At 43.8% G+C, this 12,367-nt stretch overlaps 1 non-coding gene across 1 annotated transcript; it reads right to left on the reverse strand.

The window, feature by feature from the left end:
* Positions 1 to 7,767: 7,767 nt before the first annotated feature.
* Positions 7,768 to 7,903, reverse strand: LOC136307239 (small nucleolar RNA SNORA42/SNORA80 family). The gene has a single exon (XR_010725900.1). It is a non-coding gene; the product is annotated as a small nucleolar RNA SNORA42/SNORA80 family (small nucleolar RNA).
* Positions 7,904 to 12,367: the final 4,464 nt, after the last annotated feature.

Consider the following 12,367-nt stretch of genomic DNA (forward strand, 5'->3'; position numbering starts at 1 on the left):
CTCCTGTGTGCCCTGACCAGGAATCAAACCTGGGACTCCTGCACGCCAGACCGACGCTCTACCACTGAACCAACCAGCCAGGGCCATCCAGGTAATATTAGATAAGGAAACAAGTTAGGTAGCCTCTAAAACTTTTGGGAGTACTTAGGTGTTTCCTTTAGATACATCTAAAATTTCTTTCTGCCTCTTTCCCTTTTTTAGGTTGGCCCTGAAAATCATTAAACACCACTGTTTTTTTTGTGTGTTGTGTGCATGTATGTTTGTTTTGGTTTTAATGTCATGGCAGTGTTTTGTGTGCTCTTTTTTTTTTTTTTCAGTATTTTGGCCCAGTGATGGCTTTTGAGAGCTGACCTAGGAACTAAATTCTAGTAATAATTTCCCTCCAAAGGAAAAAAAAAAAAGGATATTGAGGTTTTGCTTTATAGAAGGCAATGGGAGGGTAAAAAAAAAAGTAATAATAATAAGAAGCCAACAGGAGGGGCTTCCCTTTAGGGGCACAGGCTGCTTGGAAGTGACCTCCTGAGGGCCTGGCAACTTCCTTGGTTTCTTCTGAGCAGGGAGTGACTTGGGAGAGTGAGCGCGAGGAGAGGGCCACTGCTTTAACCAAGAACGTTTGTTAAACATGCACCCAAGCTCAGGCACACCCTTGCACAGAAAGATAGACAAGGCAAGGGTGCACCTGGGGGGGGGGAGCTCAAGTTAAATCCAGGCAAGCCCGTGGGGTCCCAAGCAGTACAACACGTGGGCAAAATGCTCTTACTTCCGCAAGGCACTCGCCTCTGCTAGGAAGTTCTAGCCTCCTCTGACCTCCCTCTGTCCTCACCCTTGAAATTGGGTCGGGCTGCGCAGAGGCCCAAAGCCTCTCCGGACTTCATTCTCAATCCAATGAAGCCCATAAATAATATACCGTAATCCTCAGCCCTCCACCCCGCTGCTTTCTCTGCCTGCCTGCCCCCCCCCCCCCCCCCCCCCCCCCCGTCCAGGACCTGGGTCTGCACCCCAGGATGGCTGCTGTCGCAACAGAAGCGAAAGAGCGAAACTGCACGAGCGGCAGCCGCGGTGGGGCGCCCCTCCTCCGCGCCCTCCCCAGCGGCCTCCCCGCTCCCGTGGCGTTTGTATAGTCGACACCTGCAGCACCGGCGGCCGCGGGGCCTTCCCGGCACAAGGCGCTGGTACCTGAGCCCTTGACTGGTAATGCACCATAAACAGCTCCTTTCAGGCCCTTTCAGACAGGGAGCGCGGAGGTCACAGTGTCTACAAACCCCTCTGTGTCTGCCGCGCCTCCCGGCCCCGGGTGCCTGGGCCTCCAGCCGCGGAGCACGCCGGCCCGTGGGAATCCCAACACTTGTGCTCCAGCCGGGCCGGCGGGCGGGGCCGGGGAGAGCGAGACCACCCGGCCCCGCCGCCCCGCCGCCCCCGCCAGCCCACGGAGCGCGGCGAGTGGAACGAATGGGTGCCGGCGTCCTTAGACGCTTGCGGAAATTAAATGATAACGCGGAAGGAAGCCCCGCTCCGGCCCAACGCCGACGCCCACTCGGCCCTGGAAAGCGGGACGCTGGCACCCGCCGGGACAGCGCCGACCGCCCCAGCCCCGGGGCGGCCCCAGCTCCGCGCGCGGAGCCTTCGGGGGCGCGTGGGTTTGGGAAGCGGAGCTGTATCTGTGGCGGAGGTGGCCGAGGGCGTGAAGCTCGGGCCTGTGCCCGCCGCTGAGGGACGTGTGCTGTGTCAGCGTGGCTGCCCGCGCCGCTGCCGCGAAGGGATTGTCCCCGCGGAGGCGGTGAGCCAGCCAGTGGCCGCCTCCCAGACCAGCTTCAGGCCGGGATCTTAGCATCCTGGGTTCTAAGACCAAGAGGCGGGTAAAGAAAAGAAGTGTCTCAGTGTTTCCCCTAAACATTGTCCCAATGTATCCCCAAAATGGAGGAAGGACAGAATGTCCCTCAAGGGAGGGAACACCCACAAAGCAGACAGCTACGGCCGTCGTCTCTTGCCAACTACGCTTCCCTTTGCCACGCTGTCCGGGCAATGGGGAAAGAGAGGAGGAGGCGCCGCGCCCGGAGCTGGCCGCGCCCCGGTGCCACGGGCTCTGCTGGCCGAGGTCCCCAAGCCCCGCGGCGAGACGGCAGCACATTGGAAAGCGGGCAGGAGGGCAGGGGGACGGCGCCGGGGAGGAAATGCGCCCCGAGGCCGGTGCTCCGGCGCCGCGCGCCCCCTCCCGGGGCCTCAGGGAACCGAGGTTACCTGGGGAGCGGGGCTTTGTCGGCCACGCTGGCTCTCCGCGGTCCCAGAACTAATTAAACGCCTCTTTTGGCCGAGGGTAGCCTCGCGTTCGCCGGGGGTGGGGCGTGTGGGGGAGGCATGTGGGCACCGGAATAATCAGCCCCATTCTTGAGCGTCTACAAAACCCGCGGCGCAGCGAGAAGTGAACAGCGGCCTCCTGAATGGCGGTTTCAAAAGGCGACACCTGCAAGCGCGGCCGGTTGTGAATTGAATGGAGTCAAACGCGGCGCCCGCTCGTACCTGAGCCGCGAGCTATTAGTGTCAGGCGCGCCCCGTCGCCTGGGCGGGGAAGCGCGCGGCCGGGCGGCGGGAGCTGAATGCAGCAAGCTGTGGCGCGGCCACTCCATGGGAATGTCGCCACTTGTGCTGCTCCCGGTCGGGAGGGGGTTCGCTGCCTTTTCAGAGACAGACACAATTAGGCAAAATGCTCAATGAACATTATAAATGATGTGCGATCGCTCTGCAGATTGCCTGGCAAATCAAATTTTATGGTCGCTCGCGGGCGATTTCCATGTGCTTTTTAAACTTAAACAGGTATTCGCCGATTTAAAAAATAAAAAAGGGAGGGGGCGACTCAGGGATTCCGGGAAATACAACTGAAAGACTCGGTGTTGAATATTCACACATCCCCTTTGTTAGAGATTGACTTCATAATGGGGCTTGGGGAGGGGGTGCGTTTGGACGAGACACATTTTTTACTGTCTTACATACTGCAGTGGAAGGCACTGGAGTTTGCATTTATTAGAACTCACAATTACAGTGGGACCCTTTTTTCTTTTAAGCTTAAAATTCTTCTTATAATGAATGACTTGAGAGCTAATGTCATTCTAATCAGATGGAAGAAACACATTCTGATCAGATGGAAGCTGGCCCCGGTAGGCTTGGGAGGGGTTGGGAAGAGACCCGCGCTTCTCCCTGGCACTGATGCTATAACCCGGGAAGGAGATGGCTGGGGAAACCATTGCTGCTTGCTGGGCACAGTCCAGGCTCTGGGACTGGGGGCTCATCAGCAAGCTCCCTGGATGCTCATCGGCCTTTCGGCCGCCCGCTGCGCGCTGGAACGAGCAACGCTCTGGGTAAGCGAAAGGAAGCAGCGCCTGGAGCAGTGCGCCCAGGGCGGCGCCGACAGCGACCTCCACACCGGCATCCCTCTCTCCGCCCCAGTTTGGCGCTGCGCTCTGCGGCTGGCGACGCTAGGAGGAGAAAGGGCAGCTGGAGGCGCCCAGATTGCGCGGAACCCTGCAGAGGCCAGAAGTCGTGCCTTAGGCTAGGGGTTGTCACCAAAGAAGAGCGGAGTCGATTTCAGCTTCCAAAATAGGAAACAAGGAAGCAGCAGCAATCCACTGCCTCACGTCCCTGCCGATCTCCATCTCATTTTCTATTTTCTACTCTTTTGGTTTTCAGATAATTGAGCCGGAGGGAGGGGTAGAGAATTGTGGGTTCTGGAGACAGTTGGCAAATAGAGGTACTGCGTCTTGCTGAGAAAAGACCAACAGAAAGGAAGGCTAGAAATCTGGGTTTGGGGCTCGCCTTTGTCACTGACTCACTTTTTTATATTGGGCAAGTAGCTTAACCTCTCGGGTTCAATTTTCTTCATGAAATAAAAATATTACAAATGTTCTATTTTGTTTTTCTCACAGGATTCTCATTTCCTTAGTTGGGAGCGGCAATATTTTTGGTAGATTGTTATTGTTTTCTGCTAACCTTAATATCAAGAGCTATACAAAAAACCCAGGGCTTATAAAGCTCTTAGAAGGACAAATGCTAGAAAACAAGTCTTGATTGAGTACTTGAGCACCTCTCCTGCCTCTCTTGCCGTCCTTGCACACAAGTCTCTCCTTGTTGGGACAGGAGGTATGGAATGCTCTTCCTAACAGTTTCCTCGTACAAAGAGGTCCTGGGAATGACAGGAGCAGAACTCAGCCAACATACACAGTCTATCTGGCTCTGTGTGTGTGTGTGTGTGTGTGTGTGTGTGAGAGAGAGAGAGAGAGAGAGAGAGAGAGTGTGTGTGTGTGTGTGTAAGAGAGAGAGTGTGTGTGTGTTGCGTGCGCGCGCGCCTGTATTCATTCAAGAGCAGGTCTCCAATAGATTGACCATTTTCATTTCTCTTTGTCAAAAACTTTTTCTACTAGTACCAGAGATCAAGCCATGAAGGGCAATTTATAAAATGCCTTTTAAGAATTAGAAAGGTGCGTTTCACTGAAAAAGAACATTCCTTTCTTGCAGTTATAGGCGTGAAAAGTTTTTGAAGAAGGAAGGCTGGGGAAAGGGGGTTGGACCCTAGACAGGCTAGATGCGCTGGCCTTGGTGCTGAAGATAAAGGCCATGCTTTGGAGGCAACCTCCCTCAAATCAATGACCGTTGTCAAAGCTACTAAAAGAAATGCGACCTCTTAATTCCTCCCACCAGGGTGTGTGTTTATTTCGTGTGTGTGTGTGTGTGTGTGTGTGTGTGTGTGTGTGTGTGTGTGTGTGTGTGTGTGTAAAATGGAAATAATATGTGAAAGCCAGTAATACAGTGCCTGAACCATAAACAGTTGCTCAATAAATTTTAGTTAATTAAATGAATACTTGGGTGCCTTTCCCTCAGCCTCTTCTATAACTTACTTATTAAATTCAGTGTGGACAAATTTTACTAACTAATAGTATTATCATATCTTAAAGATGCCCATAATCTTTTGAGCCTTCTTTCCACCATTTGATTTAAATATTATTCTGAGAAACTTTGGGCAAAGCAAGATTTATCAGAGACAAGAGCTGTTTACCCAAAACTCTGTTTCTTTATGGTAGTTAGTTTCTGTAGTATTTCTGGGCCCAGAAAAAAAGGTGATTCCATCTCAGGAAAAGGGGTTAGGACTGGAACAGAGTGATTCTGAAAAGGTACATCTGCTTTTAAATAACGAATCTCTTCTGAGGCCTCTGAGGAAAGTCCCTGCCATGGGATAAATGAGTGATGAGGCTTCATACATGTCATTGGTGGGGGACATTTCCCTTGGGATAAAATATGTTTAAAAAAATCAAGGACCAAAGAAAGAGAGAGAAATATCAAGGACCACTATTTCTGGTCATTTTTCTGTCATAATACCATAACAATCAAAAAACAATTTCCACAACCTGCTCATTCAAAATAGATATCAAGTGGCATATGCAAATATGTACATTTAAATAAAAATAAGTAAATGAAAACATTTGGGTTAAACATAAAAAATAAATGTGACTGGGTTTAAGTTCTGTACACTTGTTAGGTCTAAAGTTTTGGCTCCAAATTTTTCAGCAGCCAATACAAAGGGAAACACAATAAATGTCATGATTCAGAGTGTAAGATACAAGTAAACTGATTTCTCATAGAAAAACAACTATGTATGATACTGAAAACTGGGAGCAATTTCATCCACATGTCCCCATAAAATAATGTCTTGAACAGTAACCTTAACAATGTCCCCAAAGCAAATAGATTTGAGTGGTGTAGGTTGGTTTCTATTTGTGTCACTAAGTGTAGCTCTACAATATCCCTTGAGTAAGAATAAGACTGCTGAGAAATACCTGGTAAATGCCATATTACCCACACTTTTTATGGGATGTTTGGCTCTGAGTGTTGAGAGGAAACCATCCTTATATTCCAGTTGTTGCAGCTTCTGAAAGGTTTTCAGAAATTCTCTTGGTACCAAATTTGCTCTCTAAGGTAAGGTCAATGATAGGGTTACCTTTAGAAAAGAAGTATTACCTTGTGCTGGGACCATTAAAGCCTTCTCTGGGCCAGTGCACCAGCTTTAGTGGCCATAAACATGTCTGTTACAATTTGACATCCTTAGACCTTAAAGATTCTGATGTAGTTGGTTTAGGCAACATCAGAAATATTTGTGTGTGTGTGTGTGTGTGTGTGTGTTATTCTTCTTATCATATGATATACCCAGACCTACTGAATATAGATATTTACAAGTATGTTGCAGATATATGCACTGGAATTTATATACTATATTTACAAGCACTCCAAGTATGCAATGAGATCACCAAAACTGTTTCCTTTTCCTTTTGGATAGAGCAGCTGTATGGAACTGTGTAATTGAGTTCTGAGTAATAGAATGTAGGCAAATGTGATGTACATCACTTCTAGCATTGGTCCCTAACAGCACTTGAGTCCTCTATGTTGGCTTTTCCTCCTCCTATTATCTGCCAGATGGATGCAGAGGATCCAACAGAAGACTCTTAAACCCTGGATGGTGGCAAAGGCAGTGGTGAGAAAAGCCTGTGCCCTTGGATAGGAAGACCACATTTTACAACCTGCTGATGTACAATGAACAATGAAATGAATCATAAATGCATTTTCTTTTTTTTAAGATATATTTTTAAAGATATTTCTTTTTTTAAAGATTTTATTTATTCATTTTTAGAGAGAGAGGAGTGAGGGGAGAGGAGAGAGAGAAGGAGGGGAGCAGAAAGCATCAACTCCCATATGTGCCTTGACCAGGGAAGCCCAGGGTTTTGAACTGGTTACCTCAGCATTCCAAGTCAATGCTTTATCCACTGCACCACCATAGGTCAGGCCCATAAATGCATCTTTATGCTGTTAAGCTACAAAGATTTGAGAAGTTTTTGTCACTGAATCGAGCTTTATTTGCCCTAATATCATGGTCCAGTACCATATTTGGAAAAACACTACCATAGACAAATCTGTGATGAAGCAAATAATTCAGACTTCTGGTGAAAAGTTTTTAGCTTATAGGAATTACTCAGACAGCTTGGCCTGTGGTGGCACAATAGATAAAGCATTGACCTAGAATGTTGAGGTCACTGGTTCAAAATCCTAGACTTGCCAGTCAAGGCATATATGAGAAGCAACTATTATACATTCATGCTTCCTACCACTCCCCATTTCTTTCTCTCTCTAAAATAAATAAATAAATAAAATCTTAAAAAAAATAATTACTCAGATTCCCAGGCATGATGGCAGTCCAGATAAGTGGAAGTTTTGAGATAAGTGCCTCTTAAATTACATCTTATAAATCTTGCTGCTTCCTAAAACACACTTGGAAGCCATGGTTTTTACAGTATTTCTTTGCTTTCTGAATATTTCTTTCCTCCTTTTCTTTCTTTCTTGACCACTGGGGAGAACCATGAGTCCCAGGAGGAGAGGAAGGAAGGGCGCTCATGTCTGTGGATAAAGTGTTATATGGCAGACACTCTGCTTAATAGGTTCTTATGCACTATATCATTTATGCCCACATATATTTCTTCAAAATAAACATTAATATTCTTGTTTTCCAATGTGAACTCTGAAACTTTGTTAGAATTGCTGCACTAAGCATTTAGGGACTTACTGATAGTTCTGCTCCTTTAAGCAACCTAAGTACACCCAAGCTATATATCTCAGGAAGAAGATAAAGGAGCATGAACTCGATTTGAGGGGTATCACTGGACTGGAGCAGCAGTTTAAGAAGAGTAATAGACCAATCGATCCAATTCTGGGAGGAGCTATTCTTTATTTTCACACTATACAAACCTTTTCAGTGCTCATGGCCCACAGGTAAGGAGGCTGGGAAATGAATTGAGGCTGTACTCTCCTCTGGCATGGGGACACTCTGAGAGGCCCACAGACAAGGGCCATCCCAAATCCATTAACATCCTTTGGGAGGAACTATTCTAAATTACCTAAGTCAAGTCTATTCAGACTTTTTAAGTTCCTTGAACTCTAACTCTGAAGGAAGGACATGCTTTGTATAAAGAGCTTTGGAAAGGTTATTATTTCACTCTAAAAACTCCATTTCCAGGGATGAATTCTAAGGAAATAACTTGAAATATGTAAAAAAAAGCTGAACACAAAGGTCTGCTAAAACACTATTTATAAATAGAAATAAGAAGAAACAGCCTACTTTTTTTTTCCTAAGTGCTTTTTAAGTTGGCTGGTATGTCGTTTAACGATGCATCATTAAGTAAAATATGTGGTCATTGAAATCATGCGGGGTGCTTGTAATTTCTTTAAAATGTTTATGGGATAATGCTAAGGAAAATATATTAAAATAAAGATTTGAATAAATATGGCCATCTACAATCTAAAATAAAGATAGCAAAAACAATCCTAGAAAAAATTTGAAAAGAAATGTATCAAAATGTTAACAGTATTTGTCTTTGGGAAAGAATTAGAGGTGATATTTTCTCCACTTCCTTGACTTACTTTAAACATTTTCTTAGGCTCATGAATATGTATTATAATGGAAAATCAAAAATAAAAACATTTCAAATGTAAGGAATTTGCTTTTAGAAAATAGTTTAAAATAAAAATTTTAAACTTTCTTTTAAAAAGTGTGTACCATAGGACACATTCATAAAAATGTATCAAATACATTTGATACATTTGTTCATGGATTTGCCACAAGGCAATCACCACCACTGCGAAGAAACAGAACAAGACTAGTGCCCCAGGTTGGACCTGAAGATGGCAGCGGAGTAGGCAGACGCACAGACTCCCAGCTCACACCACTGTACTGGATTATAAACTAATTTGTGAACAATCAGCATGAAAAACCAAATCTGGACTACAAGAACAGCTTTCAAAAATCAAGGAGCAAAGAAGAAGCCACAACAAACCTGGTAGGGAGCACCTGAATTTCCCCTGCTTACAGGAATGGGGGGGGGGTGAGGCTGGGCTCTCAATTCCAAGGAAAAGAGCAGTAAATACTGCTCACAGCCACTTACATGGCGACCAGGGAACGAGGTGTGTTGAAAGGGCCTGCTTGTCTTCCAAAAAGAGGAGAAAGAGAGAGAGACTGATGAAGAGGGGGAGAGGAATATAGGTGATGACATATAAAGCTGGCTCATTCAGTGCTGGAGGCAGCCATAACTGGGGGAGGGGCTGATCCTTCCACAAAGCAAAATACAAAAGTACTTCCAGGTCACAGAGATACAGACACCTCTCCAACTCCAATCAGCGCAACAAGACACAGCTGAAAACAAGTGGGGAGGAGGGGCAGTAACTCAGGTCTCCTTGGAGATCTGAGATAAACCTCCCCCTACTGAAGCTGAGAAAGCAACCTGCCCCCAGAGAGATTAACTGGCAGAAGAGGACTTCAGAGCCTCAGGTCACACCCACCGCATTCCTGGATACAGTTTCAAATAAGCCCCCTGCTGAGATCAGCAAACAAGACAATCACCTGTTAAGAAAACAAATCAAGACTTCAAAGCGGCCCAAATCCTAAAGTGGATTACAAATAATAGCTGATGCCAACCCAAGAAGACTTAAAACCAACACAAGTAAAAACTAGAGGCAGACAACACCAAGCCTAGACTCAACCAGCTCTACAAAGAAAACACCCTGGGTAGGCAGAATGAGAAGACAAAGAAGTGCAATCCAAATGAAACCACAAGAGATACCTTCAGGAGATGAACTGAGTGATATGGAAATAATCAAATATCCAGATGCGGAGTTTAAAATAATGATTGTAGGGATGCTTAGGGATCTTAGAACAACAATGGATGGATATCACAAACACCTAAATAAAGAAATAGCAAGTATAAAAAAGGATATTGAAATATTAAAAAAGAATCAGTCGGAGATGACAAATACAATATCAGAAATGAAGACCACAATGGAAGGAATTAAAAACAAGATGGATACAGCTGAGGATCGAATCAGCGAGTTAAAGGACAACTGGAATGAAGGCATGAAGGCAGAGAAGAAAAAAGAAAAGAGACTCAAAAAGTCTGAGGAAACTCTTAGAGAGCTCTGTGACAACATAAAGAGAAATAACATCCGCATCTTAGGGGTTCCTGAAGAAGAAGAGAAAGAACAAGGGATAGAGGCTTTGTTCAATCATATCATAGCTGAAAACTTCCCTAAATTAATGCAGGAGAAACTCTCATAAATTCAAGAAGCACAGAGAACTCCACTAAAAAGAAACCCAAAGAAACCTACACCAAGACACATCATAATTAAAATACCAAAGCTAAGTGATAAAGAGAAAATATTAAAAGCTGTGAGAGAAAAAAAGGCTATCACCTACAAAGGAGCCCCCATAAGGATGACATCAGACTTCTCAACAGAAACACTTGAGGCCAGAAGGGAATGGCAAGAAATATTCAAAGTAATGCAGAACAAGAGCCTACAACCAAGACTACTTTATCCAGCAAGGTTATCATTTAAAATTGAAGGAGAAATAAAAAGTTTCCCAGACAAAAAAAAACCTCAAGGAATTCATTACAACCAAACCAATGCTGCTGGAAATGTTAAAGGGCATGGTGTAAACAGATCAAAGTGGGAAAAGAATATAGCAAAAGAGGAATACAGTTTTAAAGAATAAAATGGCAATAAACAACTACATGTCAATAATAACCCTAAATGTAAATGGATTAAATGATCCAATCAAAACACATAGGGTAGCTGCATGAATAAGAAAATAGGACCCATACATATGCTGTCTACAAGAGACACACCTTAAAACAAAAGATGCACATAGGTTGAAGGTAAAAGGATGGAAAAAAACATTTCATGCAAATGGAAATGAAAAAAAAAGCTGGGTAGCAATACTTATATCAGACAAAATGGACTTTAAAACAAAGAATATAGTAAGAGATAAAGATGGCCACTACATAATGATAAAGGGAGAAATCCAACAGGAAGATATAACTATTATAAATATCTATGCACCTAATATAGGAGCACCTAAATATATAAAGCAGACTTTGATGGATATGAAGAGCGAGATCAACAGCAACACTATAATAGTAGGGGATTTTAATACCCCACTAACATCACTAGATAGATCTTCAAGAAAGAAAATTAACAAAGAAACAGCAGACTTAAAGGACACACTAGATAAACTCGATTTAATAGATATCTACAGAACTTTTCACCCTAAAGCAGCAGAATATACATTCTTTTCAAGTGCTCATGGTACATTCTCTAGGATAGACCACATGTTAGGGCACAAAAGTGCTCTCAACAAATTTAAGAAGATTGAAATCATATCAAACACTTTCTCTGATCACAATGGCATGAAACTAGAAATCAACCACAACAGAAAAGCTCAAAAATTTTCAAACTCAATAGCAGGTTGTTAAATAACGAATGGATTAAGAATGAGATCAAAGAAGAAATAAAAAAATTCCTAGAAACGAATGATAATGAGCATACAACAACTCAAATTTTTTGGGACACAGCAAAAGCAGTACTGAGAGGGAAGTTCATAGCAATACAGGCACACATTAAGAAGCTAGAAGAAGCTCAAATAAACAACTTAACCCTGCATCTAAAAGAACTAGAAAAAGAACAGCAAGTAAAGCTTAAATGTAGTAGAAGGAAGAAAATAATAAAGATCAGAGCAGAAATAAATGACATAGAGACTAAAGAAACAATACAGAGGATCAATGAAACTAGGAGCTGGTTTTTTGAAAAGGTAAACAAGATTGATGAACCTTTAACTAGACTCACCAAGAAAAAGAGAGAGGACTCAAATAAATAAAATTAGAAATGAGAGGGGAGAAATAACAACTGACACAACAGAAATACAAAGGATTGTAAGAAAATACTATGAAGAACTGTATGCCAAAAAACTAGACAACCTAGATGAAATGGACAAATTCCTTGAAACATACAATCTTCCAAAAATCAGTCTGGAAGAATCAGAAACCGATTACAGACCGATTACAGACCGATTACACCAAATGAGATAGAAACAGTTATCAAAAAACTCCCAACAAAGAAAAGTCCTGGGCCAGATGGCTTCACAAGTGAATTCTACCAACTATTCAAAGAAGAACTAACTCCTATCCTTCTCAAGCTATTTCAAAAAATTCAAGAGGAAGGAAGACTTCCAAACTCCTTTTATGAGGCGAGCATAATTCTGATTCCAAAACCAGGCAAAGACAACACAAAGAAAGAAAATTATAGGCCAATATCCCTGATGAATATAGATGCTAAAATCCTCAACAAAATATTAGCAGACCAGATCCAACAATATATGGAAAAAATCATACACTATGATCAAGTGGGATTTATTCTGGGGAGGCAAGGCTGATACAATATTCACAAATCAGTCAATGTTATCCATCATATAAATGAAAGGAAGGAGAAAAACCACATGATAATTTCAATA

The sequence above is a fragment of the Saccopteryx bilineata genome, chromosome 5, assembly GCF_036850765.1.
Source record: "Saccopteryx bilineata isolate mSacBil1 chromosome 5, mSacBil1_pri_phased_curated, whole genome shotgun sequence".
Lineage (NCBI taxonomy): Eukaryota > Metazoa > Chordata > Mammalia > Chiroptera > Emballonuridae > Saccopteryx > Saccopteryx bilineata.